The sequence below is a fragment of the Pungitius pungitius genome, chromosome 21 (genome assembly GCF_949316345.1).
Source record: "Pungitius pungitius chromosome 21, fPunPun2.1, whole genome shotgun sequence".
NCBI classification, from domain to species: domain Eukaryota; kingdom Metazoa; phylum Chordata; class Actinopteri; order Perciformes; family Gasterosteidae; genus Pungitius; species Pungitius pungitius.
Genome location: NC_084920.1, coordinates 11,371,298 through 11,394,318, shown reverse-complemented (window position 1 = coordinate 11,394,318; position 23,021 = coordinate 11,371,298). Strand labels below are relative to the sequence as shown.

General features: G+C 38.4%; 48 non-coding genes across 48 annotated transcripts; all 48 read left to right on the top strand.

Annotated features, from left to right (window-relative positions):
• Window positions 1-290: 290 nt before the first annotated feature.
• trnaa-cgc (transfer RNA alanine (anticodon CGC)) lies at window positions 291-362 on the top strand. Its single transcript has one exon. It is a non-coding gene; the product is annotated as a tRNA-Ala (tRNA).
• Window positions 363-593: 231 nt separating this feature from the next.
• trnas-uga (transfer RNA serine (anticodon UGA)) lies at window positions 594-675 on the top strand. The gene has a single exon. It is a non-coding gene; the product is annotated as a tRNA-Ser (tRNA).
• Window positions 676-1,154: 479 nt separating this feature from the next.
• trnaa-cgc (transfer RNA alanine (anticodon CGC)) lies at window positions 1,155-1,226 on the top strand. The gene has a single exon. It is a non-coding gene; the product is annotated as a tRNA-Ala (tRNA).
• Window positions 1,227-1,457: 231 nt separating this feature from the next.
• Window positions 1,458-1,539, top strand: trnas-uga (transfer RNA serine (anticodon UGA)). The gene has a single exon. It is a non-coding gene; the product is annotated as a tRNA-Ser (tRNA).
• Window positions 1,540-3,241: 1,702 nt separating this feature from the next.
• On the top strand, window positions 3,242-3,313 carry trnaa-cgc (transfer RNA alanine (anticodon CGC)). Its single transcript has one exon. It is a non-coding gene; the product is annotated as a tRNA-Ala (tRNA).
• Window positions 3,314-3,544: 231 nt separating this feature from the next.
• trnas-uga (transfer RNA serine (anticodon UGA)) lies at window positions 3,545-3,626 on the top strand. The gene has a single exon. It is a non-coding gene; the product is annotated as a tRNA-Ser (tRNA).
• Window positions 3,627-4,420: 794 nt separating this feature from the next.
• trnaa-cgc (transfer RNA alanine (anticodon CGC)) lies at window positions 4,421-4,492 on the top strand. The gene has a single exon. It is a non-coding gene; the product is annotated as a tRNA-Ala (tRNA).
• A 231-nt stretch (window positions 4,493-4,723) lies between these two features.
• trnas-uga (transfer RNA serine (anticodon UGA)) lies at window positions 4,724-4,805 on the top strand. The gene has a single exon. It is a non-coding gene; the product is annotated as a tRNA-Ser (tRNA).
• Window positions 4,806-5,284: 479 nt separating this feature from the next.
• Window positions 5,285-5,356, top strand: trnaa-cgc (transfer RNA alanine (anticodon CGC)). Its single transcript has one exon. It is a non-coding gene; the product is annotated as a tRNA-Ala (tRNA).
• A 231-nt stretch (window positions 5,357-5,587) lies between these two features.
• Window positions 5,588-5,669, top strand: trnas-uga (transfer RNA serine (anticodon UGA)). The gene has a single exon. It is a non-coding gene; the product is annotated as a tRNA-Ser (tRNA).
• A 479-nt stretch (window positions 5,670-6,148) lies between these two features.
• Window positions 6,149-6,220, top strand: trnaa-cgc (transfer RNA alanine (anticodon CGC)). The gene has a single exon. It is a non-coding gene; the product is annotated as a tRNA-Ala (tRNA).
• Window positions 6,221-6,451: 231 nt separating this feature from the next.
• Window positions 6,452-6,533, top strand: trnas-uga (transfer RNA serine (anticodon UGA)). Its single transcript has one exon. It is a non-coding gene; the product is annotated as a tRNA-Ser (tRNA).
• Window positions 6,534-7,109: 576 nt separating this feature from the next.
• trnaa-cgc (transfer RNA alanine (anticodon CGC)) lies at window positions 7,110-7,181 on the top strand. Its single transcript has one exon. It is a non-coding gene; the product is annotated as a tRNA-Ala (tRNA).
• A 231-nt stretch (window positions 7,182-7,412) lies between these two features.
• Window positions 7,413-7,494, top strand: trnas-uga (transfer RNA serine (anticodon UGA)). The gene has a single exon. It is a non-coding gene; the product is annotated as a tRNA-Ser (tRNA).
• A 479-nt stretch (window positions 7,495-7,973) lies between these two features.
• trnaa-cgc (transfer RNA alanine (anticodon CGC)) lies at window positions 7,974-8,045 on the top strand. The gene has a single exon. It is a non-coding gene; the product is annotated as a tRNA-Ala (tRNA).
• A 231-nt stretch (window positions 8,046-8,276) lies between these two features.
• trnas-uga (transfer RNA serine (anticodon UGA)) lies at window positions 8,277-8,358 on the top strand. Its single transcript has one exon. It is a non-coding gene; the product is annotated as a tRNA-Ser (tRNA).
• A 794-nt stretch (window positions 8,359-9,152) lies between these two features.
• Window positions 9,153-9,224, top strand: trnaa-cgc (transfer RNA alanine (anticodon CGC)). Its single transcript has one exon. It is a non-coding gene; the product is annotated as a tRNA-Ala (tRNA).
• Window positions 9,225-9,455: 231 nt separating this feature from the next.
• Window positions 9,456-9,537, top strand: trnas-uga (transfer RNA serine (anticodon UGA)). Its single transcript has one exon. It is a non-coding gene; the product is annotated as a tRNA-Ser (tRNA).
• A 479-nt stretch (window positions 9,538-10,016) lies between these two features.
• On the top strand, window positions 10,017-10,088 carry trnaa-cgc (transfer RNA alanine (anticodon CGC)). The gene has a single exon. It is a non-coding gene; the product is annotated as a tRNA-Ala (tRNA).
• A 231-nt stretch (window positions 10,089-10,319) lies between these two features.
• trnas-uga (transfer RNA serine (anticodon UGA)) lies at window positions 10,320-10,401 on the top strand. Its single transcript has one exon. It is a non-coding gene; the product is annotated as a tRNA-Ser (tRNA).
• A 576-nt stretch (window positions 10,402-10,977) lies between these two features.
• Window positions 10,978-11,049, top strand: trnaa-cgc (transfer RNA alanine (anticodon CGC)). The gene has a single exon. It is a non-coding gene; the product is annotated as a tRNA-Ala (tRNA).
• A 231-nt stretch (window positions 11,050-11,280) lies between these two features.
• trnas-uga (transfer RNA serine (anticodon UGA)) lies at window positions 11,281-11,362 on the top strand. The gene has a single exon. It is a non-coding gene; the product is annotated as a tRNA-Ser (tRNA).
• A 794-nt stretch (window positions 11,363-12,156) lies between these two features.
• On the top strand, window positions 12,157-12,228 carry trnaa-cgc (transfer RNA alanine (anticodon CGC)). Its single transcript has one exon. It is a non-coding gene; the product is annotated as a tRNA-Ala (tRNA).
• A 231-nt stretch (window positions 12,229-12,459) lies between these two features.
• trnas-uga (transfer RNA serine (anticodon UGA)) lies at window positions 12,460-12,541 on the top strand. The gene has a single exon. It is a non-coding gene; the product is annotated as a tRNA-Ser (tRNA).
• Window positions 12,542-13,020: 479 nt separating this feature from the next.
• trnaa-cgc (transfer RNA alanine (anticodon CGC)) lies at window positions 13,021-13,092 on the top strand. Its single transcript has one exon. It is a non-coding gene; the product is annotated as a tRNA-Ala (tRNA).
• A 231-nt stretch (window positions 13,093-13,323) lies between these two features.
• Window positions 13,324-13,405, top strand: trnas-uga (transfer RNA serine (anticodon UGA)). Its single transcript has one exon. It is a non-coding gene; the product is annotated as a tRNA-Ser (tRNA).
• Window positions 13,406-13,884: 479 nt separating this feature from the next.
• On the top strand, window positions 13,885-13,956 carry trnaa-cgc (transfer RNA alanine (anticodon CGC)). Its single transcript has one exon. It is a non-coding gene; the product is annotated as a tRNA-Ala (tRNA).
• Window positions 13,957-14,187: 231 nt separating this feature from the next.
• Window positions 14,188-14,269, top strand: trnas-uga (transfer RNA serine (anticodon UGA)). The gene has a single exon. It is a non-coding gene; the product is annotated as a tRNA-Ser (tRNA).
• Window positions 14,270-15,063: 794 nt separating this feature from the next.
• trnaa-cgc (transfer RNA alanine (anticodon CGC)) lies at window positions 15,064-15,135 on the top strand. The gene has a single exon. It is a non-coding gene; the product is annotated as a tRNA-Ala (tRNA).
• A 231-nt stretch (window positions 15,136-15,366) lies between these two features.
• On the top strand, window positions 15,367-15,448 carry trnas-uga (transfer RNA serine (anticodon UGA)). The gene has a single exon. It is a non-coding gene; the product is annotated as a tRNA-Ser (tRNA).
• A 479-nt stretch (window positions 15,449-15,927) lies between these two features.
• Window positions 15,928-15,999, top strand: trnaa-cgc (transfer RNA alanine (anticodon CGC)). The gene has a single exon. It is a non-coding gene; the product is annotated as a tRNA-Ala (tRNA).
• A 231-nt stretch (window positions 16,000-16,230) lies between these two features.
• On the top strand, window positions 16,231-16,312 carry trnas-uga (transfer RNA serine (anticodon UGA)). Its single transcript has one exon. It is a non-coding gene; the product is annotated as a tRNA-Ser (tRNA).
• A 497-nt stretch (window positions 16,313-16,809) lies between these two features.
• On the top strand, window positions 16,810-16,881 carry trnaa-cgc (transfer RNA alanine (anticodon CGC)). The gene has a single exon. It is a non-coding gene; the product is annotated as a tRNA-Ala (tRNA).
• A 231-nt stretch (window positions 16,882-17,112) lies between these two features.
• On the top strand, window positions 17,113-17,194 carry trnas-uga (transfer RNA serine (anticodon UGA)). Its single transcript has one exon. It is a non-coding gene; the product is annotated as a tRNA-Ser (tRNA).
• A 479-nt stretch (window positions 17,195-17,673) lies between these two features.
• On the top strand, window positions 17,674-17,745 carry trnaa-cgc (transfer RNA alanine (anticodon CGC)). Its single transcript has one exon. It is a non-coding gene; the product is annotated as a tRNA-Ala (tRNA).
• Window positions 17,746-17,976: 231 nt separating this feature from the next.
• Window positions 17,977-18,058, top strand: trnas-uga (transfer RNA serine (anticodon UGA)). The gene has a single exon. It is a non-coding gene; the product is annotated as a tRNA-Ser (tRNA).
• Window positions 18,059-19,070: 1,012 nt separating this feature from the next.
• On the top strand, window positions 19,071-19,142 carry trnaa-cgc (transfer RNA alanine (anticodon CGC)). Its single transcript has one exon. It is a non-coding gene; the product is annotated as a tRNA-Ala (tRNA).
• Window positions 19,143-19,373: 231 nt separating this feature from the next.
• On the top strand, window positions 19,374-19,455 carry trnas-uga (transfer RNA serine (anticodon UGA)). The gene has a single exon. It is a non-coding gene; the product is annotated as a tRNA-Ser (tRNA).
• A 376-nt stretch (window positions 19,456-19,831) lies between these two features.
• trnaa-cgc (transfer RNA alanine (anticodon CGC)) lies at window positions 19,832-19,903 on the top strand. The gene has a single exon. It is a non-coding gene; the product is annotated as a tRNA-Ala (tRNA).
• A 231-nt stretch (window positions 19,904-20,134) lies between these two features.
• trnas-uga (transfer RNA serine (anticodon UGA)) lies at window positions 20,135-20,216 on the top strand. The gene has a single exon. It is a non-coding gene; the product is annotated as a tRNA-Ser (tRNA).
• A 286-nt stretch (window positions 20,217-20,502) lies between these two features.
• Window positions 20,503-20,574, top strand: trnaa-cgc (transfer RNA alanine (anticodon CGC)). The gene has a single exon. It is a non-coding gene; the product is annotated as a tRNA-Ala (tRNA).
• A 231-nt stretch (window positions 20,575-20,805) lies between these two features.
• trnas-uga (transfer RNA serine (anticodon UGA)) lies at window positions 20,806-20,887 on the top strand. The gene has a single exon. It is a non-coding gene; the product is annotated as a tRNA-Ser (tRNA).
• A 286-nt stretch (window positions 20,888-21,173) lies between these two features.
• trnaa-cgc (transfer RNA alanine (anticodon CGC)) lies at window positions 21,174-21,245 on the top strand. Its single transcript has one exon. It is a non-coding gene; the product is annotated as a tRNA-Ala (tRNA).
• Window positions 21,246-21,476: 231 nt separating this feature from the next.
• Window positions 21,477-21,558, top strand: trnas-uga (transfer RNA serine (anticodon UGA)). Its single transcript has one exon. It is a non-coding gene; the product is annotated as a tRNA-Ser (tRNA).
• Window positions 21,559-21,837: 279 nt separating this feature from the next.
• On the top strand, window positions 21,838-21,909 carry trnaa-cgc (transfer RNA alanine (anticodon CGC)). Its single transcript has one exon. It is a non-coding gene; the product is annotated as a tRNA-Ala (tRNA).
• A 231-nt stretch (window positions 21,910-22,140) lies between these two features.
• trnas-uga (transfer RNA serine (anticodon UGA)) lies at window positions 22,141-22,222 on the top strand. Its single transcript has one exon. It is a non-coding gene; the product is annotated as a tRNA-Ser (tRNA).
• A 286-nt stretch (window positions 22,223-22,508) lies between these two features.
• trnaa-cgc (transfer RNA alanine (anticodon CGC)) lies at window positions 22,509-22,580 on the top strand. Its single transcript has one exon. It is a non-coding gene; the product is annotated as a tRNA-Ala (tRNA).
• A 231-nt stretch (window positions 22,581-22,811) lies between these two features.
• trnas-uga (transfer RNA serine (anticodon UGA)) lies at window positions 22,812-22,893 on the top strand. Its single transcript has one exon. It is a non-coding gene; the product is annotated as a tRNA-Ser (tRNA).
• Window positions 22,894-23,021: the final 128 nt, after the last annotated feature.

Below are 23,021 nucleotides of genomic sequence, written 5' to 3'. Positions count from 1 at the left end.
AGTAAATAAATATATAAATAAATATACATACATATATATCACCAAAAAAAAGTAAATTCTCTAGTTTTTACTATTTTACTGTTCTACTTGCAAACTCAAAACAACAAGAATCTGTTTAATGTGGTATAATGCGACTCACAAGATCGATTTCAGACTGTCATAGTATGCTATGGGAAGGTCTCTATTTATTCTTTTCTCCTCATAGTTCTTCTATAGTAAGTAAATAAATATATAAATAAATATACATACATATATATCACCAAAAAAAAGTAAATTCTCTAGATTTTACAGGGGATGTAGCTCAGTGGTAGAGCGCATGCTTCGCATGTATGAGGTCCTGGGTTCAATCCCCAGCATCTCCATTAGATATTATGCTCACATTTCAGTTGATTAAAACAATTCATGGGAAAGTTTAAATTTCGAGACGAAGAACCAACAAGGGAATGGAGAATCCATGTGTTGTTTAGTAAGTAGAGTTTAGATGTTTACCCATTCAAGTGTGTTCCACAAATGTGCTCTTTCTAATTCTCTATTCTAGCGCTTAGTCAATTATTATTTTTTCCAAATAGTCAATTTTCTGCTGAAAGTCCCGTGTTGTTGTGGCCGAGAGGTTAAGGCGATGGACTTGAAATCCATTGGGGTTCCCCCGCGCAGGTTCGAATCCTGCCAGCAACGAATTCATTTTTACCACTATCTCGTCCCACCATTGAGTGATATGGTATTCTGCCTAGGTCAACGTGTTCTGTTCTACTTGCAAATCCTGCCAGCAACGAATTCATTTTTACCACTATCTCGTCCCACCATTGAGTGATATGGTATTCTGCCTAGGTCAACGTGTTCTGTTCTACTTGCAAATCCTGCCAGCAACGAATTCATTTTTACCACTATCTCGTCCCACCATTGAGTGATATGGTATTCTGCCTAGGTCAACGTGTTCTGTTCTACTAGCAAACTCAAAACAACAAGAATCTGTTTAATGTGGTATAATGCGACTCACAAGATCGATTTCAGACTGTCATAGTAAGTTTTGGCTTTGGGAAGGTCTCTATTTATTCTTTTCTCCTCATAGTTCTTCTATAGTAAGTAAATAAATATATAAATAAATATACATACATATATATCACCAAAAAAAAGTAAATTCTCTAGTTTTTACAGGGGATGTAGCTCAGTGGTAGAGCGCATGCTTCGCATGTATGAGGTCCTGGGTTCAATCCCCAGCATCTCCATTAGATATTATGCTCACATTTCAGTTGATTAAAACAATTCATGGGAAAGTTTAAATTTCGAGACGAAGAACCAACAAGGGAATGGAGAATCCATGTGTTGTTTAGTAAGTAGAGTTTAGATGTTTACCCATTCAAGTGTGTTCCACAAATGTGCTCTTTCTAATTCTCTATTCTAGCGCTTAGTCAATTATTATTTTTTCCAAATAGTCAATTTTCTGCTGAAAGTCCCGTGTTGTTGTGGCCGAGAGGTTAAGGCGATGGACTTGAAATCCATTGGGGTTCCCCCGCGCAGGTTCGAATCCTGCCAGCAACGAATTCATTTTTACCACTATCTCGTCCCACCATTGAGTGATATGGTATTCTGCCTAGGTCAACGTGTTCTGTTCTACTTGCAAATCCTGCCAGCAACGAATTCATTTTTACCACTATCTCGTCCCACCATTGAGTGATATGGTATTCTGCCTAGGTCAACGTGTTCTGTTCTACTTGCAAATCCTGCCAGCAACGAATTCATTTTTACCACTATCTCGTCCCACCATTGAGTGATATGGTATTCTGCCTAGGTCAACGTGTTCTGTTCTACTAGCAAACTCAAAACAACAAGAATCTGTTTAATGTGGTATAATGCGACTCACAAGATCGATTTCAGACTGTCATAGTAAGTTTTGGCTTTGGGAAGGTCTCTATTTATTCTTTTCTCCTCATAGTTCTTCTATAGTAAGTAAATAAATATATAAATAAATATACATACATATACACTCACCGGCCACTTTATTAGGTACACCTGTCCAACTGCTCGTTAACACTTAATTTCTAAGCAGCCAATCACATGGCGGCAACTCAGTGCATTTAGGCATGTAGACATTGTCAAGACAATCTCCTGCAGTTCAAACCGAGCATCAGTATGGGGAAGAAAGGTGATTTGAGTGACTTTGAACGTGGCATGATTGTTGGTGCCAGAAGGGCTGGTCTGAGTATTTCAGAAACTGCTAATCTACTGGGATTTTCACGCACAACCATCTCTAGGGTTTACAGAGAATGGTCCGAAAAAGAAAAAACATCCAGTGAGCGGCAGTTATGTGGGCGGAAATGCCTTGTTGATGCCAGAGGTCAGAGGAGAATGGCCAGACTGGTTCGAGCTGATAGAAGGGCAACAGTGACTCAAATAACCACCCGTTACAACCAAGGTGGGCATAAGAGCATCTCTGAACGCACAGTACGTCGAACTTTGAGGCAGATGGGCTACAGCAGCAGAAGACCACACCGGGTGCCACTCCTTTCAGCTAAGAACAGGAAACTGAGGCTACAATTTGCACAAGCTTATCGAAATTGGACAATAGAAGATTGGAAAAACGTTGCCTGGTCTGATGAGTCTCGATTTCTGCTGCGACATTCGGATGGTAGGGTCAGAATTTGGCGTCTACAACATGAAAGCATGGATCCATCCTGCCTTGTATCAACGGTTCAGGCTGGTGGTGGTGGTGTCATGGTGTGGGGAATATTTTCTTGGCACTCTTTGGGCCCCTTGGTACCAATTGAGCATCATTGCAACGCCACAGCCTACCTGAGTATTGTTGCTGACCATGTCCATCCCTTTATAACCACAATGTACCCAACTTCTGATGGCTACTTTCAGAAGGATAATGCGCCATGTCATAAAGCTGGAATCATCTCAGACTTGTTTCTTGAACATGACAATGAGTTCGCTGTACTCAAATGGCCTCCACAATCACCAGATCTCAATCCAATAGAGCATCTTTGGGATGTGGTGGAACGGGAGATTCGCATCATGGATGTGCAGCCGACAAATCTGCGGCAACTGTGTGATGCCATCATGTCAATATGGACCAAACTCCCTGAGGAATGCTTCCAGCACCTTGTTGAATCTATGCCACGAAGAATTGAGGCAGTTCTGAAGGCAAAAGGGGGTCCAACCCGTTACTAGCAGGGGGTACCTAATAAAGTGGCCGGTGAGTGTATATCACCAAAAAAAAGTAAATTCTCTAGTTTTTACAGGGGATGTAGCTCAGTGGTAGAGCGCATGCTTCGCATGTATGAGGTCCTGGGTTCAATCCCCAGCATCTCCATTAGATATTATGCTCACATTTCAGTTGATTAAAACAATTCATGGGAAAGTTTAAATTTCGAGACGAAGAACCAACAAGGGAATGGAGAATCCATGTGTTGTTTAGTAAGTAGAGTTTAGATGTTTACCCATTCAAGTGTGTTCCACAAATGTGCTCTTTCTAATTCTCTATTCTAGCGCTTAGTCAATTATTATTTTTTCCAAATAGTCAATTTTCTGCTGAAAGTCCCGTGTTGTTGTGGCCGAGAGGTTAAGGCGATGGACTTGAAATCCATTGGGGTTCCCCCGCGCAGGTTCGAATCCTGCCAGCAACGAATTCATTTTTACCACTATCTCGTCCCACCATTGAGTGATATGGTATTCTGCCTAGGTCAACGTGTTCTGTTCTACTTGCAAATCCTGCCAGCAACGAATTCATTTTTACCACTATCTCGTCCCACCATTGAGTGATATGGTATTCTGCCTAGGTCAACGTGTTCTGTTCTACTTGCAAATCCTGCCAGCAACGAATTCATTTTTACCACTATCTCGTCCCACCATTGAGTGATATGGTATTCTGCCTAGGTCAACGTGTTCTGTTCTACTTGCAAATCCTGCCAGCAACGAATTCATTTTTACCACTATCTCGTCCCACCATTGAGTGATATGGTATTCTGCCTAGGTCAACGTGTTCTGTTCTACTAGCAAACTCAAAACAACAAGAATCTGTTTAATGTGGTATAATGCGACTCACAAGATCGATTTCAGACTGTCATAGTAAGTTTTGGCTTTGGGAAGGTCTCTATTTATTCTTTTCTCCTCATAGTTCTTCTATAGTAAGTAAATAAATATATAAATAAATATACATACATATATATCACCAAAAAAAAGTAAATTCTCTAGTTTTTACTATTTTACTGTTCTACTTGCAAACTCAAAACAACAAGAATCTGTTTAATGTGGTATAATGCGACTCACAAGATCGATTTCAGACTGTCATAGTATGCTATGGGAAGGTCTCTATTTATTCTTTTCTCCTCATAGTTCTTCTATAGTAAGTAAATAAATATATAAATAAATATACATACATATATATCACCAAAAAAAAGTAAATTCTCTAGTTTTTACAGGGGATGTAGCTCAGTGGTAGAGCGCATGCTTCGCATGTATGAGGTCCTGGGTTCAATCCCCAGCATCTCCATTAGATATTATGCTCACATTTCAGTTGATTAAAACAATTCATGGGAAAGTTTAAATTTCGAGACGAAGAACCAACAAGGGAATGGAGAATCCATGTGTTGTTTAGTAAGTAGAGTTTAGATGTTTACCCATTCAAGTGTGTTCCACAAATGTGCTCTTTCTAATTCTCTATTCTAGCGCTTAGTCAATTATTATTTTTTCCAAATAGTCAATTTTCTGCTGAAAGTCCCGTGTTGTTGTGGCCGAGAGGTTAAGGCGATGGACTTGAAATCCATTGGGGTTCCCCCGCGCAGGTTCGAATCCTGCCAGCAACGAATTCATTTTTACCACTATCTCGTCCCACCATTGAGTGATATGGTATTCTGCCTAGGTCAACGTGTTCTGTTCTACTTGCAAATCCTGCCAGCAACGAATTCATTTTTACCACTATCTCGTCCCACCATTGAGTGATATGGTATTCTGCCTAGGTCAACGTGTTCTGTTCTACTTGCAAATCCTGCCAGCAACGAATTCATTTTTACCACTATCTCGTCCCACCATTGAGTGATATGGTATTCTGCCTAGGTCAACGTGTTCTGTTCTACTAGCAAACTCAAAACAACAAGAATCTGTTTAATGTGGTATAATGCGACTCACAAGATCGATTTCAGACTGTCATAGTAAGTTTTGGCTTTGGGAAGGTCTCTATTTATTCTTTTCTCCTCATAGTTCTTCTATAGTAAGTAAATAAATATATAAATAAATATACATACATATATATCACCAAAAAAAAGTAAATTCTCTAGTTTTTACAGGGGATGTAGCTCAGTGGTAGAGCGCATGCTTCGCATGTATGAGGTCCTGGGTTCAATCCCCAGCATCTCCATTAGATATTATGCTCACATTTCAGTTGATTAAAACAATTCATGGGAAAGTTTAAATTTCGAGACGAAGAACCAACAAGGGAATGGAGAATCCATGTGTTGTTTAGTAAGTAGAGTTTAGATGTTTACCCATTCAAGTGTGTTCCACAAATGTGCTCTTTCTAATTCTCTATTCTAGCGCTTAGTCAATTATTATTTTTTCCAAATAGTCAATTTTCTGCTGAAAGTCCCGTGTTGTTGTGGCCGAGAGGTTAAGGCGATGGACTTGAAATCCATTGGGGTTCCCCCGCGCAGGTTCGAATCCTGCCAGCAACGAATTCATTTTTACCACTATCTCGTCCCACCATTGAGTGATATGGTATTCTGCCTAGGTCAACGTGTTCTGTTCTACTTGCAAATCCTGCCAGCAACGAATTCATTTTTACCACTATCTCGTCCCACCATTGAGTGATATGGTATTCTGCCTAGGTCAACGTGTTCTGTTCTACTTGCAAATCCTGCCAGCAACGAATTCATTTTTACCACTATCTCGTCCCACCATTGAGTGATATGGTATTCTGCCTAGGTCAACGTGTTCTGTTCTACTAGCAAACTCAAAACAACAAGAATCTGTTTAATGTGGTATAATGCGACTCACAAGATCGATTTCAGACTGTCATAGTAAGTTTTGGCTTTGGGAAGGTCTCTATTTATTCTTTTCTCCTCATAGTTCTTCTATAGTAAGTAAATAAATATATAAATAAATATACATACATATATATCACCAAAAAAAAGTAAATTCTCTAGTTTTTACAGGGGATGTAGCTCAGTGGTAGAGCGCATGCTTCGCATGTATGAGGTCCTGGGTTCAATCCCCAGCATCTCCATTAGATATTATGCTCACATTTCAGTTGATTAAAACAATTCATGGGAAAGTTTAAATTTCGAGACGAAGAACCAACAAGGGAATGGAGAATCCATGTGTTGTTTAGTAAGTAGAGTTTAGATGTTTACCCATTCAAGTGTGTTCCACAAATGTGCTCTTTCTAATTCTCTATTCTAGCGCTTAGTCAATTATTATTTTTTCCAAATAGTCAATTTTCTGCTGAAAGTCCCGTGTTGTTGTGGCCGAGAGGTTAAGGCGATGGACTTGAAATCCATTGGGGTTCCCCCGCGCAGGTTCGAATCCTGCCAGCAACGAATTCATTTTTACCACTATCTCGTCCCACCATTGAGTGATATGGTATTCTGCCTAGGTCAACGTGTTCTGTTCTACTTGCAAATCCTGCCAGCAACGAATTCATTTTTACCACTATCTCGTCCCACCATTGAGTGATATGGTATTCTGCCTAGGTCAACGTGTTCTGTTCTACTTGCAAATCCTGCCAGCAACGAATTCATTTTTACCACTATCTCGTCCCACCATTGAGTGATATGGTATTCTGCCTAGGTCAACGTGTTCTGTTCTACTTGCAAATCCTGCCAGCAACGAATTCATTTTTACCACTATCTCGTCCCACCATTGAGTGATATGGTATTCTGCCTAGGTCAACGTGTTCTGTTCTACTAGCAAACTCAAAACAACAAGAATCTGTTTAATGTGGTATAATGCGACTCACAAGATCGATTTCAGACTGTCATAGTAAGTTTTGGCTTTGGGAAGGTCTCTATTTATTCTTTTCTCCTCATAGTTCTTCTATAGTAAGTAAATAAATGTATAAATAAATATACATACATATATATCACCAAAAAAAAGTAAATTCTCTAGTTTTTACAGGGGATGTAGCTCAGTGGTAGAGCGCATGCTTCGCATGTATGAGGTCCTGGGTTCAATCCCCAGCATCTCCATTAGATATTATGCTCACATTTCAGTTGATTAAAACAATTCATGGGAAAGTTTAAATTTCGAGACGAAGAACCAACAAGGGAATGGAGAATCCATGTGTTGTTTAGTAAGTAGAGTTTAGATGTTTACCCATTCAAGTGTGTTCCACAAATGTGCTCTTTCTAATTCTCTATTCTAGCGCTTAGTCAATTATTATTTTTTCCAAATAGTCAATTTTCTGCTGAAAGTCCCGTGTTGTTGTGGCCGAGAGGTTAAGGCGATGGACTTGAAATCCATTGGGGTTCCCCCGCGCAGGTTCGAATCCTGCCAGCAACGAATTCATTTTTACCACTATCTCGTCCCACCATTGAGTGATATGGTATTCTGCCTAGGTCAACGTGTTCTGTTCTACTTGCAAATCCTGCCAGCAACGAATTCATTTTTACCACTATCTCGTCCCACCATTGAGTGATATGGTATTCTGCCTAGGTCAACGTGTTCTGTTCTACTTGCAAATCCTGCCAGCAACGAATTCATTTTTACCACTATCTCGTCCCACCATTGAGTGATATGGTATTCTGCCTAGGTCAACGTGTTCTGTTCTACTAGCAAACTCAAAACAACAAGAATCTGTTTAATGTGGTATAATGCGACTCACAAGATCGATTTCAGACTGTCATAGTAAGTTTTGGCTTTGGGAAGGTCTCTATTTATTCTTTTCTCCTCATAGTTCTTCTATAGTAAGTAAATAAATATATAAATAAATATACATACATATATATCACCAAAAAAAAGTAAATTCTCTAGTTTTTACAGGGGATGTAGCTCAGTGGTAGAGCGCATGCTTCGCATGTATGAGGTCCTGGGTTCAATCCCCAGCATCTCCATTAGATATTATGCTCACATTTCAGTTGATTAAAACAATTCATGGGAAAGTTTAAATTTCGAGACGAAGAACCAACAAGGGAATGGAGAATCCATGTGTTGTTTAGTAAGTAGAGTTTAGATGTTTACCCATTCAAGTGTGTTCCACAAATGTGCTCTTTCTAATTCTCTATTCTAGCGCTTAGTCAATTATTATTTTTTCCAAATAGTCAATTTTCTGCTGAAAGTCCCGTGTTGTTGTGGCCGAGAGGTTAAGGCGATGGACTTGAAATCCATTGGGGTTCCCCCGCGCAGGTTCGAATCCTGCCAGCAACGAATTCATTTTTACCACTATCTCGTCCCACCATTGAGTGATATGGTATTCTGCCTAGGTCAACGTGTTCTGTTCTACTTGCAAATCCTGCCAGCAACAAATTCATTTTTACCACTATCTCGTCCCACCATTGAGTGATATGGTATTCTGCCTAGGTCAACGTGTTCTGTTCTACTTGCAAATCCTGCCAGCAACGAATTCATTTTTACCACTATCTCGTCCCACCATTGAGTGATATGGTATTCTGCCTAGGTCAACGTGTTCTGTTCTACTTGCAAATCCTGCCAGCAACGAATTCATTTTTACCACTATCTCGTCCCACCATTGAGTGATATGGTATTCTGCCTAGGTCAACGTGTTCTGTTCTACTAGCAAACTCAAAACAACAAGAATCTGTTTAATGTGGTATAATGCGACTCACAAGATCGATTTCAGACTGTCATAGTAAGTTTTGGCTTTGGGAAGGTCTCTATTTATTCTTTTCTCCTCATAGTTCTTCTATAGTAAGTAAATAAATATATAAATAAATATACATACATATATATCACCAAAAAAAAGTAAATTCTCTAGTTTTTACTATTTTACTGTTCTACTTGCAAACTCAAAACAACAAGAATCTGTTTAATGTGGTATAATGCGACTCACAAGATCGATTTCAGACTGTCATAGTATGCTATGGGAAGGTCTCTATTTATTCTTTTCTCCTCATAGTTCTTCTATAGTAAGTAAATAAATATATAAATAAATATACATACATATATATCACCAAAAAAAAGTAAATTCTCTAGTTTTTACAGGGGATGTAGCTCAGTGGTAGAGCGCATGCTTCGCATGTATGAGGTCCTGGGTTCAATCCCCAGCATCTCCATTAGATATTATGCTCACATTTCAGTTGATTAAAACAATTCATGGGAAAGTTTAAATTTCGAGACGAAGAACCAACAAGGGAATGGAGAATCCATGTGTTGTTTAGTAAGTAGAGTTTAGATGTTTACCCATTCAAGTGTGTTCCACAAATGTGCTCTTTCTAATTCTCTATTCTAGCGCTTAGTCAATTATTATTTTTTCCAAATAGTCAATTTTCTGCTGAAAGTCCCGTGTTGTTGTGGCCGAGAGGTTAAGGCGATGGACTTGAAATCCATTGGGGTTCCCCCGCGCAGGTTCGAATCCTGCCAGCAACGAATTCATTTTTACCACTATCTCGTCCCACCATTGAGTGATATGGTATTCTGCCTAGGTCAACGTGTTCTGTTCTACTTGCAAATCCTGCCAGCAACGAATTCATTTTTACCACTATCTCGTCCCACCATTGAGTGATATGGTATTCTGCCTAGGTCAACGTGTTCTGTTCTACTTGCAAATCCTGCCAGCAACGAATTCATTTTTACCACTATCTCGTCCCACCATTGAGTGATATGGTATTCTGCCTAGGTCAACGTGTTCTGTTCTACTAGCAAACTCAAAACAACAAGAATCTGTTTAATGTGGTATAATGCGACTCACAAGATCGATTTCAGACTGTCATAGTAAGTTTTGGCTTTGGGAAGGTCTCTATTTATTCTTTTCTCCTCATAGTTCTTCTATAGTAAGTAAATAAATATATAAATAAATATACATACATATATATCACCAAAAAAAAGTAAATTCTCTAGTTTTTACAGGGGATGTAGCTCAGTGGTAGAGCGCATGCTTCGCATGTATGAGGTCCTGGGTTCAATCCCCAGCATCTCCATTAGATATTATGCTCACATTTCAGTTGATTAAAACAATTCATGGGAAAGTTTAAATTTCGAGACGAAGAACCAACAAGGGAATGGAGAATCCATGTGTTGTTTAGTAAGTAGAGTTTAGATGTTTACCCATTCAAGTGTGTTCCACAAATGTGCTCTTTCTAATTCTCTATTCTAGCGCTTAGTCAATTATTATTTTTTCCAAATAGTCAATTTTCTGCTGAAAGTCCCGTGTTGTTGTGGCCGAGAGGTTAAGGCGATGGACTTGAAATCCATTGGGGTTCCCCCGCGCAGGTTCGAATCCTGCCAGCAACGAATTCATTTTTACCACTATCTCGTCCCACCATTGAGTGATATGGTATTCTGCCTAGGTCAACGTGTTCTGTTCTACTTGCAAATCCTGCCAGCAACGAATTCATTTTTACCACTATCTCGTCCCACCATTGAGTGATATGGTATTCTGCCTAGGTCAACGTGTTCTGTTCTACTTGCAAATCCTGCCAGCAACGAATTCATTTTTACCACTATCTCGTCCCACCATTGAGTGATATGGTATTCTGCCTAGGTCAACGTGTTCTGTTCTACTTGCAAATCCTGCCAGCAACGAATTCATTTTTACCACTATCTCGTCCCACCATTGAGTGATATGGTATTCTGCCTAGGTCAACGTGTTCTGTTCTACTAGCAAACTCAAAACAACAAGAATCTGTTTAATGTGGTATAATGCGACTCACAAGATCGATTTCAGACTGTCATAGTAAGTTTTGGCTTTGGGAAGGTCTCTATTTATTCTTTTCTCCTCATAGTTCTTCTATAGTAAGTAAATAAATATATAAATAAATATACATACATATATATCACCAAAAAAAAGTAAATTCTCTAGTTTTTACAGGGGATGTAGCTCAGTGGTAGAGCGCATGCTTCGCATGTATGAGGTCCTGGGTTCAATCCCCAGCATCTCCATTAGATATTATGCTCACATTTCAGTTGATTAAAACAATTCATGGGAAAGTTTAAATTTCGAGACGAAGAACCAACAAGGGAATGGAGAATCCATGTGTTGTTTAGTAAGTAGAGTTTAGATGTTTACCCATTCAAGTGTGTTCCACAAATGTGCTCTTTCTAATTCTCTATTCTAGCGCTTAGTCAATTATTATTTTTTCCAAATAGTCAATTTTCTGCTGAAAGTCCCGTGTTGTTGTGGCCGAGAGGTTAAGGCGATGGACTTGAAATCCATTGGGGTTCCCCCGCGCAGGTTCGAATCCTGCCAGCAACGAATTCATTTTTACCACTATCTCGTCCCACCATTGAGTGATATGGTATTCTGCCTAGGTCAACGTGTTCTGTTCTACTTGCAAATCCTGCCAGCAACGAATTCATTTTTACCACTATCTCGTCCCACCATTGAGTGATATGGTATTCTGCCTAGGTCAACGTGTTCTGTTCTACTTGCAAATCCTGCCAGCAACGAATTCATTTTTACCACTATCTCGTCCCACCATTGAGTGATATGGTATTCTGCCTAGGTCAACGTGTTCTGTTCTACTTGCAAATCCTGCCAGCAACGAATTCATTTTTACCACTATCTCGTCCCACCATTGAGTGATATGGTATTCTGCCTAGGTCAACGTGTTCTGTTCTACTAGCAAACTCAAAACAACAAGAATCTGTTTAATGTGGTATAATGCGACTCACAAGATCGATTTCAGACTGTCATAGTAAGTTTTGGCTTTGGGAAGGTCTCTATTTATTCTTTTCTCCTCATAGTTCTTCTATAGTAAGTAAATAAATATATAAATAAATATACATACATATATATCACCAAAAAAAAGTAAATTCTCTAGTTTTTACTATTTTACTGTTCTACTTGCAAACTCAAAACAACAAGAATCTGTTTAATGTGGTATAATGCGACTCACAAGATCGATTTCAGACTGTCATAGTATGCTATGGGAAGGTCTCTATTTATTCTTTTCTCCTCATAGTTCTTCTATAGTAAGTAAATAAATATATAAATAAATATACATACATATATATCACCAAAAAAAAGTAAATTCTCTAGTTTTTACAGGGGATGTAGCTCAGTGGTAGAGCGCATGCTTCGCATGTATGAGGTCCTGGGTTCAATCCCCAGCATCTCCATTAGATATTATGCTCACATTTCAGTTGATTAAAACAATTCATGGGAAAGTTTAAATTTCGAGACGAAGAACCAACAAGGGAATGGAGAATCCATGTGTTGTTTAGTAAGTAGAGTTTAGATGTTTACCCATTCAAGTGTGTTCCACAAATGTGCTCTTTCTAATTCTCTATTCTAGCGCTTAGTCAATTATTATTTTTTCCAAATAGTCAATTTTCTGCTGAAAGTCCCGTGTTGTTGTGGCCGAGAGGTTAAGGCGATGGACTTGAAATCCATTGGGGTTCCCCCGCGCAGGTTCGAATCCTGCCAGCAACGAATTCATTTTTACCACTATCTCGTCCCACCATTGAGTGATATGGTATTCTGCCTAGGTCAACGTGTTCTGTTCTACTTGCAAATCCTGCCAGCAACGAATTCATTTTTACCACTATCTCGTCCCACCATTGAGTGATATGGTATTCTGCCTAGGTCAACGTGTTCTGTTCTACTTGCAAATCCTGCCAGCAACGAATTCATTTTTACCACTATCTCGTCCCACCATTGAGTGATATGGTATTCTGCCTAGGTCAACGTGTTCTGTTCTACTAGCAAACTCAAAACAACAAGAATCTGTTTAATGTGGTATAATGCGACTCACAAGATCGATTTCAGACTGTCATAGTAAGTTTTGGCTTTGGGAAGGTCTCTATTTATTCTTTTCTCCTCATAGTTCTTCTATAGTAAGTAAATAAATATATAAATAAATATACATACATATATATCACCAAAAAAAAGTAAATTCTCTAGTTTTTACAGGGGATGTAGCTCAGTGGTAGAGCGCATGCTTCGCATGTATGAGGTCCTGGGTTCAATCCCCAGCATCTCCATTAGATATTATGCTCACATTTCAGTTGATTAAAACAATTCATGGGAAAGTTTAAATTTCGAGACGAAGAACCAACAAGGGAATGGAGAATCCATGTGTTGTTTAGTAAGTAGAGTTTAGATGTTTACCCATTCAAGTGTGTTCCACAAATGTGCTCTTTCTAATTCTCTATTCTAGCGCTTAGTCAATTATTATTTTTTCCAAATAGTCAATTTTCTGCTGAAAGTCCCGTGTTGTTGTGGCCGAGAGGTTAAGGCGATGGACTTGAAATCCATTGGGGTTCCCCCGCGCAGGTTCGAATCCTGCCAGCAACGAATTCATTTTTACCACTATCTCGTCCCACCATTGAGTGATATGGTATTCTGCCTAGGTCAACGTGTTCTGTTCTACTTGCAAATCCTGCCAGCAACGAATTCATTTTTACCACTATCTCGTCCCACCATTGAGTGATATGGTATTCTGCCTAGGTCAACGTGTTCTGTTCTACTTGCAAATCCTGCCAGCAACGAATTCATTTTTACCACTATCTCGTCCCACCATTGAGTGATATGGTATTCTGCCTAGGTCAACGTGTTCTGTTCTACTAGCAAACTCAAAACAACAAGAATCTGTTTAATGTGGTATAATGCGACTCACAAGATCGATTTCAGACTGTCATAGTAAGTTTTGGCTTTGGGAAGGTCTCTATTTATTCTTTTCTCCTCATAGTTCTTCTATAGTAAGTAAATAAATATATAAATAAATATACATACATATATATCACCAAAAAAAAGTAAATTCTCTAGTTTTTACAGGGGATGTAGCTCAGTGGTAGAGCGCATGCTTCGCATGTATGAGGTCCTGGGTTCAATCCCCAGCATCTCCATTAGATATTATGCTCACATTTCAGTTGATTAAAACAATTCATGGGAAAGTTTAAATTTCGAGACGAAGAACCAACAAGGGAATGGAGAATCCATGTGTTGTTTAGTAAGTAGAGTTTAGATGTTTACCCATTCAAGTGTGTTCCACAAATGTGCTCTTTCTAATTCTCTATTCTAGCGCTTAGTCAATTATTATTTTTTCCAAATAGTCAATTTTCTGCTGAAAGTCCCGTGTTGTTGTGGCCGAGAGGTTAAGGCGATGGACTTGAAATCCATTGGGGTTCCCCCGCGCAGGTTCGAATCCTGCCAGCAACGAATTCATTTTTACCACTATCTCGTCCCACCATTGAGTGATATGGTATTCTGCCTAGGTCAACGTGTTCTGTTCTACTTGCAAATCCTGCCAGCAACGAATTCATTTTTACCACTATCTCGTCCCACCATTGAGTGATATGGTATTCTGCCTAGGTCAACGTGTTCTGTTCTACTTGCAAATCCTGCCAGCAACGAATTCATTTTTACCACTATCTCGTCCCACCATTGAGTGATATGGTATTCTGCCTAGGTCAACGTGTTCTGTTCTACTTGCAAATCCTGCCAGCAACGAATTCATTTTTACCACTATCTCGTCCCACCATTGAGTGATATGGTATTCTGCCTAGGTCAACGTGTTCTGTTCTACTAGCAAACTCAAAACAACAAGAATCTGTTTAATGTGGTATAATGCGACTCACAAGATCGATTTCAGACTGTCATAGTAAGTTTTGGCTTTGGGAAGGTCTCTATTTATTCTTTTCTCCTCATAGTTCTTCTATAGTAAGTAAATAAATATATAAATAAATATACATACATATATATCACCAAAAAAAAGTAAATTCTCTAGTTTTTACTATTTTACTGTTCTACTTGCAAACTCAAAACAACAAGAATCTGTTTAATGTGGTATAATGCGACTCACAAGATCGATTTCAGACTGTCATAGTATGCTATGGGAAGGTCTCTATTTATTCTTTTCTCCTCATAGTTCTTCTATAGTAAGTAAATAAATATATAAATAAATATACATACATATATATCACCAAAAAAAAGTAAATTCTCTAGTTTTTACAGGGGATGTAGCTCAGTGGTAGAGCGCATGCTTCGCATGTATGAGGTCCTGGGTTCAATCCCCAGCATCTCCATTAGATATTATGCTCACATTTCAGTTGATTAAAACAATTCATGGGAAAGTTTAAATTTCGAGACGAAGAACCAACAAGGGAATGGAGAATCCATGTGTTGTTTAGTAAGTAGAGTTTAGATGTTTACCCATTCAAGTGTGTTCCACAAATGTGCTCTTTCTAATTCTCTATTCTAGCGCTTAGTCAATTATTATTTTTTCCAAATAGTCAATTTTCTGCTGAAAGTCCCGTGTTGTTGTGGCCGAGAGGTTAAGGTGATGGACTTGAAATCCATTGGGGTTCCCCCGCGCAGGTTCGAATCCTGCCAGCAACGAATTCATTTTTACCACTATCTCGTCCCACCATTGAGTGATATGGTATTCTGCCTAGGTCAACGTGTTCTGTTCTACTTGCAAATCCTGCCAGCAACGAATTCATTTTTACCACTATCTCGTCCCACCATTGAGTGATATGGTATTCTGCCTAGGTCAACGTGTTCTGTTCTACTTGCAAATCCTGCCAGCAACGAATTCATTTTTACCACTATCTCGTCCCACCATTGAGTGATATGGTATTCTGCCTAGGTCAACGTGTTCTGTTCTACTAGCAAACTCAAAACAACAAGAATCTGTTTAATGTGGTATAATGCGACTCACAAGATCGATTTCAGACTGTCATAGTAAGTTTTGGCTTTGGGAAGGTCTCTATTTATTCTTTTCTCCTCATAGTTCTTCTATAGTAAGTAAATAAATATATAAATAAATATACATACATATATATCACCAAAAAAAAGTAAATTCTCTAGTTTTTACAGGGGATGTAGCTCAGTGGTAGAGCGCATGCTTCGCATGTATGAGGTCCTGGGTTCAATCCCCAGCATCTCCATTAGATATTATGCTCACATTTCAGTTGATTAAAACAATTCATGGGAAAGTTTAAATTTCGAGACGAAGAACCAACAAGGGAATGGAGAATCCATGTGTTGTTTAGTAAGTAGAGTTTAGATGTTTACCCATTCAAGTGTGTTCCACAAATGTGCTCTTTCTAATTCTCTATTCTAGCGCTTAGTCAATTATTATTTTTTCCAAATAGTCAATTTTCTGCTGAAAGTCCCGTGTTGTTGTGGCCGAGAGGTTAAGGCGATGGACTTGAAATCCATTGGGGTTCCCCCGCGCAGGTTCGAATCCTGCCAGCAACAAATTCATTTTTACCACTATCTCGTCCCACCATTGAGTGATATGGTTTTCTGCCTAGGTCAACGTGTTCTGTTCTACTTGCAAACTCAAAACAACAAGAATCTGTTTAATGTGGTATAATGCGACTCACAAGATCGATTTCAGACTGTCATAGTATGCTATGGGAAGGTCTCTATTTATTCTTTTCTCCTCATAGTTCTTCTATAGTAAGTAAATAAATATATAAATAAATATACATACATATATATCACCAAAAAAAAGTAAATTCTCTAGTTTTTACTATTTTACTGTTCTACTTGCAAACTCAAAACAACAAGAATCTGTTTAATGTGGTATAATGCGACTCACAAGATCGATTTCAGACTGTCATAGTATGCTATGGGAAGGTCTCTATTTATTCTTTTCTCCTCATAGTTCTTCTATAGTAAGTAAATAAATATATAAATAAATATACATACATATATATCACCAAAAAAAAGTAAATTCTCTAGTTTTTACAGGGGATGTAGCTCAGTGGTAGAGCGCATGCTTCGCATGTATGAGGTCCTGGGTTCAATCCCCAGCATCTCCATTAGATATTATGCTCACATTTCAGTTGATTAAAACAATTCATGGGAAAGTTTAAATTTCGAGACGAAGAACCAACAAGGGAATGGAGAATCCATGTGTTGTTTAGTAAGTAGAGTTTAGATGTTTACCCATTCAAGTGTGTTCCACAAATGTGCTCTTTCTAATTCTCTATTCTAGCGCTTAGTCAATTATTATTTTTTCCAAATAGTCAATTTTCTGCTGAAAGTCCCGTGTTGTTGTGGCCGAGAGGTTAAGGCGATGGACTTGAAATCCATTGGGGTTCCCCCGCGCAGGTTCGAATCCTGCCAGCAACGAATTCATTTTTACCACTATCTCGTCCCACCATTGAGTGATATGGTATTCTGCCTAGGTCAACGTGTTCTGTTCTACTTGCAAATCCTGCCAGCAACGAATTCATTTTTACCACTATCTCGTCCCACCATTGAGTGATATGGTATTCTGCCTAGGTCAACGTGTTCTGTTCTACTTGCAAATCCTGCCAGCAACGAATTCATTTTTACCACTATCTCGTCCCACCATTGAGTGATATGGTATTCTGCCTAGGTCAACGTGTTCTGTTCTACTAGCAAACTCAAAACAACAAGAATCTGTTTAATGTGGTATAATGCGACTCACAAGATCGATTTCAGACTGTCATAGTAAGTTTTGGCTTTGGGAAGGTCTCTATTTATTCTTTTCTCCTCATAGTTCTTCTATAGTAAGTAAATAAATATATAAATAAATATACATACATATATATCACCAAAAAAAAGTAAATTCTCTAGTTTTTACAGGGGATGTAGCTCAGTGGTAGAGCGCATGCTTCGCATGTATGAGGTCCTGGGTTCAATCCCCAGCATCTCCATTAGATATTATGCTCACATTTCAGTTGATTAAAACAATTCATGGGAAAGTTTAAATTTCGAGACGAAGAACCAACAAGGGAATGGAGAATCCATGTGTTGTTTAGTAAGTAGAGTTTAGATGTTTACCCATTCAAGTGTGTTCCACAAATGTGCTCTTTCTAATTCTCTATTCTAGCGCTTAGTCAATTATTATTTTTTCCAAATAGTCAATTTTCTGCTGAAAGTCCCGTGTTGTTGTGGCCGAGAGGTTAAGGCGATGGACTTGAAATCCATTGGGGTTCCCCCGCGCAGGTTCGAATCCTGCCAGCAACGAATTCATTTTTACCACTATCTCGTCCCACCATTGAGTGATATGGTATTCTGCCTAGGTCAACGTGTTCTGTTCTACTTGCAAATCCTGCCAGCAACGAATTCATTTTTACCACTATCTCGTCCCACCATTGAGTGATATGGTATTCTGCCTAGGTCAACGTGTTCTGTTCTACTTGCAAATCCTGCCAGCAACGAATTCATTTTTACCACTATCTCGTCCCACCATTGAGTGATATGGTATTCTGCCTAGGTCAACGTGTTCTGTTCTACTTGCAAATCCTGCCAGCAACGAATTCATTTTTACCACTATCTCGTCCCACCATTGAGTGATATGGTATTCTGCCTAGGTCAACGTGTTCTGTTCTACTAGCAAACTCAAAACAACAAGAATCTGTTTAATGTGGTATAATGCGACTCACAAGATCGATTTCAGACTGTCATAGTAAGTTTTGGCTTTGGGAAGGTCTCTATTTATTCTTTTCTCCTCATAGTTCTTCTTTAGTAAGTAAATAAATATATAAATAAATATACATACATATATATCACCAAAAAAAAGTAAATTCTCTAGTTTTTACTATTTTACTGTTCTACTTGCAAACTCAAAACAACAAGAATCTGTTTAATGTGGTATAATGCGACTCACAAGATCGATTTCAGACTGTCATAGTATGCTATGGGAAGGTCTCTATTTATTCTTTTCTCCTCATAGTTCTTCTATAGTAAGTAAATAAATATATAAATAAATATACATACATATATATCACCAAAAAAAAGTAAATTCTCTAGTTTTTACTATTTTACTGTTCTACTTGCAAACTCAAAACAACAAGAATCTGTTTAATGTGGTATAATGCGACTCACAAGATCGATTTCAGACTGTCATAGTATGCTATGGGAAGGTCTCTATTTATTCTTTTCTCCTCATAGTTCTTCTATAGTAAGTAAATAAATATATAAATAAATATACATACATATATATCACCAAAAAAAAGTAAATTCTCTAGTTTTTACAGGGGATGTAGCTCAGTGGTAGAGCGCATGCTTCGCATGTATGAGGTCCTGGGTTCAATCCCCAGCATCTCCATTAGATATTATGCTCACATTTCAGTTGATTAAAACAATTCATGGGAAAGTTTAAATTTCGAGACGAAGAACCAACAAGGGAATGGAGAATCCATGTGTTGTTTAGTAAGTAGAGATAAGATGTTTACCCATTCAAGTGTGTTCCACAAATGTGCTCTTTCTAATTCTCTATTCTAGCGCTTAGTCAATTATTATTTTTTCCAAATAGTCAATTTTCTGCTAAAAGTCCCGTGTTGTTGTGGCCGAGAGGTTAAGGCGATGGACTTGAAATCCATTGGGGTTCCCCCGCGCAGGTTCAAATCCTGCCAGCAACGAATTCATTTTTACCACTATCTCATCCCACCATTGAGTGATATGGTATTCTGCCTAGGTCAACGTGTTCTGTTCTACTTGCAAATCCTGCCAGCAACGAATTCATTTTTACCACTATCTCGTCCCACCATTGAGTGATATGGTATTCTGCCTAGGTCAACGTGTTCTGTTCTACTTGCAAACTCAAAACAACAAGGATCTGTTTAATGTGGTATAATGCGACTCACAAGATCGATTTCAGACTGTCATAGTAGGCTATGGGAAGGTCTCTATTTATTCTTTTCTCCTCATAGTTCTTCTATAGTAAGTAAATAAATATATAAATAAATATACATACATATATATCACCAAAAAAAAGTAAATTCTCTAGTTTTTACAGGGGATGTAGCTCAGTGGTAGAGCGCATGCTTCGCATGTATGAGGTCCTGGGTTCAATCCCCAGCATCTCCATTAGATATTATGCTCACATTTCAGTTGATTAAAACAATTCATGGGAAAGTTAAAATTTCGAGACGAAGAACCAACAAGGGAAAGGAGAAACCATGTGTTGTTTAGTAAGTAGAGTTTAGATGTTTACCCAATCAAGTGTGTTCCACAAATGTGCTCTTTCTAATTCTCTATTCTAGCGCTTAGTCAATTATTATTTTTTCCAAATAGTCAATTTTCTGCTAAAAGTCTGGTGTTGTTGTGGCCGAGAGGTTAAGGCGATGGACTTGAAATCCATTGGGGTTCCCCCGCGCAGGTTCAAATCCTGCCAGCAACGAATTCATTTTTACCACTATCTCGTCCCACCATTGAGTGATATGGTTTTCTACCTAGGTCAACGTGTTCTGTTCTACTTGCAAACTCAAAACAACAAAGAATCTGTTTAATGTGGTATAATGCGACTCAAAAGATCGATTTCAGACTGTCATAGTAAGTTTTGGCTTTGGGAAGGTCTCTATTTATTCTTTTCTCCTCATAGTTCTTGTATAGTAAGTAAATAAATATATAAATAAATATACATACATATATATCACCAAAAAAAAAGTAAATTCTCTAGTTTGACAGGGGATGTAGCTCAGTGGTAGAGCGCATGCTTCGCATGTATGAGGTCCTGGGTTCAATCCCCAGCATCTCCATTACATATTATGCTCACATTTCAGTTGATGAAAACAATTCATTAGAAAGTTTAAATTTTGAGACGAAGAACCAACAAGGGAAAGGAGAAACCATGTGTTGTTTAGTAAGTAGAGTTTAGATGTTTACCCAATCAAGTGTGTTCCACAAATGTGCTCTTTCTAATTCTCTATTCTAGCGCTTAGTCAATTATTATTTTTTCCAAATAGTCAATTTTCTGCTAAAAGTCTGGTGTTGTTGTGGCCGAGAGGTTAAGGCGATGGACTTGAAATCCATTGGGGTTCCCCCGCGCAGGTTCGAATCCTGCCAGCAACGAATTCATTTTTACCACTATCTCGTCCCACCATTGAGTGATATGGTTTTCTACCTAGGTCAACGTGTTCTGTTCTACTTGCAAACTCAAAACAACAAAGAATCTGTTTAATGTGGTATAATGCGACTCAAAAGATCGATTTCAGACTGTCATAGTAAGTTTTGGCTTTGGGAAGGTCTCTATTTATTCTTTTCTCCTCATAGTTCTTGTATAGTAAGTAAATAAATATATAAATAAATATACATACATATATATCACCAAAAAAAAGTAAATTCTCTAGTTTTTACAGGGGATGTAGCTCAGTGGTAGAGCGCATGCTTCGCATGTATGAGGTCCTGGGTTCAATCCCCAGCATCTCCATTAGATATTATGCTCACATTTCAGTTGATGAAAACAATTCATTAGAAAGTTTAAATTTTGAGACGAAGAACCAACAAGGGAATGGAAAAACCATGTGTTGTTTAGTAAGTAGAGTTTAGATGTTTACCCAATCAAGTGTGTTCCACAAATGTGCTCTTTCTAATTCTCTATTCTAGCGCTTAGTCAATTATTATTTTTTCCAAATAGTCAATTTTCTGCTAAAAGTCCCGTGTTGTTGTGGCCGAGAGGTTAAGGCGATGGACTTGAAATCCATTGGAGTTCCCCTGCGCAGGTTCGAATCCTGCCAGCAACGAATTCATTTTTACCACTATCTCGTCCCACCATTGAGTGATATGGTATTCTGCCTAGGTCAACGTGTTCTGTTCTACTTGCAAACTCAAAACAACAAGAATCTGTTTAATGTGGTATAATGCGACTCACAAGATCGATTTCAGACTGTCATAGTATGCTATGGGAAGGTCTCTATTTATTCTTTTCTCCTCATAGTTCTTGTATAGTAAGTAAATAAATATATAAATAAATATACATACATATATATCACCAAAAAAAAAGTAAATTCTCTAGTTTGACAGGGGATGTAGCTCAGTGGTAGAGCGCATGCTTCGCATGTATGAGGTCCTGGGTTCAATCACCAGCATCTCCATTAGATATTATGCTCACATTTCAGTTGATGAAAACAATTCATTAGAAAGTTTAAATTTTGAGACGAAGAACCAACAAGGGAATGGAGAAACCATGTGTTGTTTAGTAAGTAGAGTTTAGATGTTTACCCAATCAAGTGTGTTCCACAAATGTGCTCTTTCTAATTCTCTATTCTAGCGCTTAGTCAATTATTATTTTTTCCAAATAGTCAATTTTCTGCTAAAAGTCTGGTGTTGTTGTGGCCGAGAGGTTAAGGCGATGGACTTGAAATCCATTGGGGTTCCCCCGCGCAGGTTCAAATCCTGCCAGCAACGAATTCATTTTTACCACTATCTCGTCCCACCATTGAGTGATATGGTTTTCTACCTAGGTCAACGTGTTCTGTTCTACTTGCAAACTCAAAACAACAAAGAATCTGTTTAATGTGGTATAATGCGACTCAAAAGATCGATTTCAGACTGTCATAGTAAGTTTTGGCTTTGGGAAGGTCTCTATTTATTCTTTTCTCCTCATAGTTCTTGTATAGTAAGTAAATAAATATATAAATAAATATACATACATATATATCACCAAAAAAAAAGTAATTTCTCTAGTTTGACAGGGGATGTAGCTCAGTGGTAGAGCGCATGCTTCGCATGTATGAGGTCCTGGGTTCAATCCCCAGCATCTCCATTACATATTATGCTCACATTTCAGTTGATGAAAACAATTCATTAGAAAGTTTAAATTTTGAGACGAAGAACCAACAAGGGAAAGGAGAAACCATGTGTTGTTTAGTAAGTAGAGTTTAGATGTTTACCCAATCAAGTGTGTTCCACAAATGTGCTCTTTCTAATTCTCTATTCTAGCGCTTAGTCAATTATTATTTTTTCCAAATAGTCAATTTTCTGCTAAAAGTCTGGTGTTGTTGTGGCCGAGAGGTTAAGGCGATGGACTTGAAATCCATTGGGGTTCCCCCGCGCAGGTTCGAATCCTGCCAGCAACGAATTCATTTTTACCACTATCTCGTCCCACCATTGAGTGATATGGTTTTCTACCTAGGTCAACGTGTTCTGTTCTACTTGCAAACTCAAAACAACAAAGAATCTGTTTAATGTGGTATAATGCGACTCA